The sequence below is a fragment of the Camellia sinensis genome, chromosome 10 (assembly GCF_055761805.1).
Source record: "Camellia sinensis isolate YWXY chromosome 10, ASM5576180v1, whole genome shotgun sequence".
In the NCBI taxonomy this organism is placed as follows: Eukaryota; Viridiplantae; Streptophyta; class Magnoliopsida; order Ericales; family Theaceae; genus Camellia; species Camellia sinensis.
This window is the reverse complement of record NC_138970.1, coordinates 64,097,511-64,103,510: the sequence shown is the minus strand read 5'-3', so window position 1 is coordinate 64,103,510 and position 6,000 is coordinate 64,097,511.

Here is a 6,000-nt window from a genome sequence, read left to right as displayed (position 1 = left end):
CCCTTTTGCTTATATATACAGCCCCTCCCCTTCAGATTTTAGGGTTACAAAATTGCTTAGAGGCTCTTGCATGCATATCTCCCTCCATCTCTCTCATTTCCTTCAAAAAACACCCAAGCCCTACACCATTTTACACTACAACCCATAGCCCCACCATCACCACTCCATTCCAGCAGCTTAGAGTCATCAAATCTGGTCCAAGATGCAACAAAAGTGTTGGTCTTCAAGGGTAAGTAGACTTTCCCCCTTTTGTAGCTCATTTTTGCGCCAATTTCTTAGCCAATTTGCTTATTGTTTTGGGCTCCAACCTTAACTGAAACTAGGTCTATTTTGAGCTATTCTACATGTTTGTTGAAGGGCTCAACCCTCTTTGAGAACCCTATCTCACACTTGTTTCAATATCTCTTTGTATGTCAATATTCTTGCATGCTTCACTAACCTATCATTTTTCTATTTTTGGACCATGATCAGAACTGAAAGTGGCCTTATTTTGACCTTCTAAACATGTTTTATTAAGGGTCTTTGCTTGTTTGGTGAATGCTTTGTATACCTCATGTTATAGCCACTTTTGAGCCTCATTTTGCATTGCATTTCTAGCATGTTTGTACACTGATTTTGGGGCTTCCATAAACTGTAAATGTGCATATTTTTGTCCCCTGTTCAGTGTTATAGAAGACTCTTTTTCTGTTTGGGCTTTGCATCTACCACTTGCTTCTTTGTCCATTTTTCGGTCCAATTCTTGCATAAGAGCTTAGCCATACCTATGTTTGTTTTTGGGGTTTTTACAGTGCTGTTTGGCCATGCTTTGAACTGGAAAAATGCTTATTTTTGGGCTGCCTTGCTACTGTCTATTCATTGTATGTCCATATTGTGCATGTTTCGTATAGCTATAGGCCATTTCGGGTGCTAAAATTCATGTTTCGGGACTATTCCATGCATCGGGTGTACTTTCGCCTTATTTCGGGGCTGTTTTCCCCCACATTTCAGTGCTGAAATTCCATTAGCATGTTTGCATATCATTTTCCATGCCATTGCATTGCATATGCCATTGCCTCGGTTTGCGTGCCCGTGTGCACGCATTTCGAGGCGCTTCATTTTCATCCATCGGCCTCTTATGTGAGTGTGGCTGAGGCTCTCTCATGTTAGTATAAGTCCATGTTGCATTCTATATGCCATTTTACCCATATTGCATTGCATACGCCATTGCCTCGGTTTGCGTGCCCGTGTGCACGCATTTCGAGGCATCTCATTTTCACAACATAGTGCATACTAGGCTGTATCTTAGTTGCATTCATGCATGTCATGCATATTGCTTTGCGTTCGGAATAGGAGTTAGCCCGGGCGCGGGAAACGAGGTGCGTTTCGTACTCCGAGTGACGGAACGCGTCTCAATTCCCCAGTCACCGACACTCCGGATTATCCATGATGGAGTTAGGTTTTGTTTTGTTTTTCATGTGCATTCATTCTATATATTGAGTTGCCCAATTCGACCCCTCGGCCATCATGCATCGAGATGCGTGATTGGTGGCACGAGGATCGAGGCATGCATACATTTTGTGAAAATACATTGCTATGCCCCTTTCCTGCTCTCTGTTGCAGCAAATCAAGAATCAGCGGTCTTCCGAGGCTTGGCGCGCTTTCCAAGAATAATTGCAAAACAGAGGCTAATTGGGGCATCCCAGTGGATTTCCGCGCAAGGCAGTCCGGACATGCATCATTCATCAGAGTCAAGGCAGTCCCTGGCTTGCATGCCAGTTTATAGCTTTCTTAGTTAATTTGTAAATTAATTAGGAATTTGTACATTATTTGGACTGTATTATTTGGACTGTAATATTCTTTTATTCGGGACTGTATATTTATTTGGACCCTCTGCGCGGGGGGGCACAACTGTAATAAGTGTGCGTGTGTGTGTTGTATGTCTTCCAACCCCACGTCTTTCTTCCTTTTATTTATCCGCTTTTGATGGTTAGATTAAGACATATTTCAATTAGCATACAGTATGATAGCATGTTTGAATTCATTCATCTGTTTTGCATGCACCGGGCTCGGCGCATCATACTAACTGCATTGTACTTTCAATTCCAAATTGAATACATGTTAGCTGTTGCATCTCATATGCCATGTTTAGAATAGCCGAGCCTGCTATAGTTGCATTTTGCATGTGTTGCATTAGGCATTTCTGTATACTTAGGATTCATGCATGGATTTCTAATGAATGTCTGTTTTGGCTTGGAGTACTCGGTAAGTTTTATGCTTTAGCATCCTTGCATGCGTGTGAGTGAATGCCATGAATAGCATGCTTACCATGAGGCTAAATGCTTATGTGATATAACTGCCTGAATGCCTGTGGGTGAAGGTTGGGTTACTTGGATTGGAATAAATCATCAACTGTATGTTTTAAGCCCACTAGATAGTGGCAAAACCATCTTTTCCTAAGCCCACCTGCGGGTGGCAAAATCTGCATTTTAAGCCTACTTGCGAGTAGCAAACCACCTTTCAAAAACAAACATGAAATGTTTTGTTCCAATTCAGGCGACCCAGTCTATACTTGTATGCTGTGCGCATCACATAGTAAACCTAGGCTAATAACCGGAATAAGAACACACAATGTTTTCAAAAATAGATATCATGGTTAGTAGAGGCCGATCTTTGATCGGGCGAGCGGGGGTGCTCACGAAGTGACCTTCCCCAATCGTACCCAAGTTCCCGAGCCGAGGCAACTTTGGTGATGACGGACACGTGGCCTTAGGCAAATGAGTCAGGGTTTCCTAAATTTCCCCAAAATAAAATATTTAGGTGGCGACTCTGTATCTGGCAAAGCAGTCCATGTTTGGCACTTTTTTCAAAATCTGTTTTTCTCAAAACGATTTGCCGGATTTGGACTCTTTGGTTCAGACTTAGAACCGTGACAAATTTCAGAGTCCTGAGCTGTAGTGACCCCAAATGAACAGAACGGGAGCTCGTTCCTCCCGGGGCGTTCGGGGACGTCTACAGTTTCTGGCGACTCCGCTGGGGATTTAGAGAACTTGACTCGAACTCATGATATCTATTTTTGACTACACTTGTGTGATTCTTTGCATTGCATTTGCATTGGTGCGCCTAGGACACCGTGTTTGCCATCTGCTATTCCTGAACGGTTTGCCGGAGGCTTGTCTTGTCAAGGCATGACCATAAGGCTGACCGGTTGTGGGCTCTACCAGTATGGGAACACAAACCCCGGTTTTACCGGGGCACCCTCTTTGACTATTTGACCTAGTGCATATTCGGATCCATAGTGACCATTCCAAACTAGGACAGGTTGCTTACCCGTTTATAGGTTGTTTGAAACCGCTGTGTGCGTAGTGAAACCCTAGCTCCTGACAAAATAGGACAGGGAAACCCTACCCCAACATAGGGGTGTTTTGGCTCTCACTTATCTGTTATGTGCTTTAGAATGCGTCTCTACAAGAATGCATGTATCAGTTTACAAGTTTGGGCATCAGGCCTGCGGGCACCAGTTCAGTATTTAGGAGTCAGCTTTACCTGTGGGTATCAGACTCAGATTTGGGGCAGGATTTTGGGGCAGAATTCAGTAGAGAGTACACTCACTCATCTTTGCTCATATGGGTTATCGTGAAATCAGGCTGAGGTGCTGTCTGTTTTCTCTTTTGCTAGGGTAGTCTTGGAACCATAGCTTCAGAAGGCTCCGATATCCCCCGAGGTTCATCGAACTTGTGCTGATAGACTTTGTCAGGTCAGAGATTCAGTTCAAGGACAATCAGTGTTCCTTTGCCAGAGGCAGGGTAAAAGGGCCAGTCGGGCACAAATCACCAGTTCAGCAGTTACCAGATCAGTGGCCCTTATCCACCCCACTAGTGAACAGTCAGGCTGAGGTCACAGTTTCTACTGCAGGGATAGATACCAGTCAGTCAGATGGATCAGCAGAACACATCAGGGATGGAGGCAATGATGCGCCAGATGCAAGAAAGTATGAAACTCATGCAGCAAGATGCTGCCCGTCAGGCGGAATTTGCCAAACAGCAGGCTGCGATCATGGCTCAGCAGGCCGAGCTCATCACCAAGCTGCAACAGCAAAGCGGCGCGCCCGCTTCACAACAAGTTCCTCCCCCAGCAGGAGCTCCAACACCTGGGGAGACACCAAATGTCCAGGAAGGTACGGACATTCCGGTAGGGCCGGCTCCGCCCCCAATTTTACCCCAGCTATCCAAAACACCTACCAATCTACCGGACTCTCCCTTCGAGTTCGAGGTCGACCCCACAATGTTGAAGTTGAGCAAGCTTGAAAAGTTGTTCAAGAAATCCCAGGGGGTAAAGTCCATCCCGGGCATTGAGGACGGGTACACCGACGCAGCTATAACTCTGCCGGACAGGTTCAAGATGCCTCACATCGACCGTTTTGATGGGTCAGGAGATCCCATGGTCCACCTGAGCTTGTTTTCAGATGTTTTGCGCCCGATGGGCTTGACAAGATTACAGAAGCTCTCCCTTTTTGGTAGGACCCTGTCGGGTATTGCGGTCACCTGGTATGCCAAATTGGAGGATTCAGTGAAACGAAGCTGGGAGGAGATGGCCGAGGCCTTCGTCGCACAATATTCATACAATACCCAAATCGAGATTACGACCCGTGATCTTGAGACGATGAGGCAGGAGCCGAAGGAGAGCTTCTCAGAATTCGTAGCCCGCTGGAGGGCCAAGGCTTCAATGATGACCCTTAGGCCCACTGACAAAGATCAAATTTGAATGATTGTGCGCAATCTCCAGTCCAAGCTAATGCAGAAAATGATCATGATCCCCTTCCCTACCTTTCCAGACTTGTATGAGATGGGAGTGCAGATCGAGGATGCTATGAAGCAGGGCCTCTTTGACCAGGAGAAGGAACAGCCCAGGAGGGCGTTTACCCGCAGTTCGAATGCGACCACCAGCGGTGACGCAGCTGCAAGATCTTCCGAAGTGGGCATGGTCGCCACCACCACACCAAGAGTAGCCACCCCCTTTGTTGGTGCATCTACTTCAAACCCCCGAACTTCAGACTATCTACCCCAAGGCAAGAGGGTTTTCACCCCACTCTATATGTCTTTGTCTAAAGCCCTGGGGTTCCTACACAGGAAAGGACATCTGAAACCGTTAGAGCAACGACCTCTACCTGATCCTCTCCCTGCAAAGCATGACCCGACTAAGTACTGTGCTTTCCATCAACAAACCGGTCATGACACCGACTATTGCGTCCGTCTCCGCCACGAGATACAAAATTTGATTGACAACGGGGTCATCCCCGCACCAGGTCCTGCAAAGTCTATCGGCACTTGATAAGTGAACTTGTGGGGGGGGGATAATGTGATCTGATCAGAGATTGAACCAGCTGCGGGTGGCACTCGATTTACTCCAGACGTGGGAATGGCATGCACTGTTCTGAGCAATGTGCAAATACCAGTTTTTTTTGTGCTTTCTAACTTGGGTATTGGGTCAGTATTGTTGTTTTGTTTTTGAGTCTGTCCTTTTGTTTTGAGTCAGTCTCTTTTGTTTCGGGTCTGTCTTGTTGTATCGAGTCAGTCCTGTCGTATAGGAGTCGGGTGATTCCGGGGGGTGTTACCTCGGGCGTCACCATTTTGTTTTATGTTTGTCTTTTCGTTTTGTTTTGAGTCTGTTTCTGCCAGGGAGCCAGTTATGCCAACAGATTTGAATGAAACAGCAGTGGTTTTTCACGCTCTTGTGTTTGCCTCGGCCATGTGCCAATTGTGCCAGAAAGTTTGAATGAAACGGCAGTACTTTTCGCCTACTCTTCTACACCCCAAAATCATTGCATTGACCTAAGTTTTTCAAAACTTTTCGAACACTGCGGTGAAAACGAATAGGAAGGAATTCCTCGGGATTTGCAAAACTTTGATCATTTGAGAGAAAGAGAGGCGTGCCAAGCCCTCAATGAATGAAATCATGCCCGTCGACATGAGTATTGAAAAGGACCCTGGCTTGATCCAGACTGGTTTCACACTATCTTCAGCG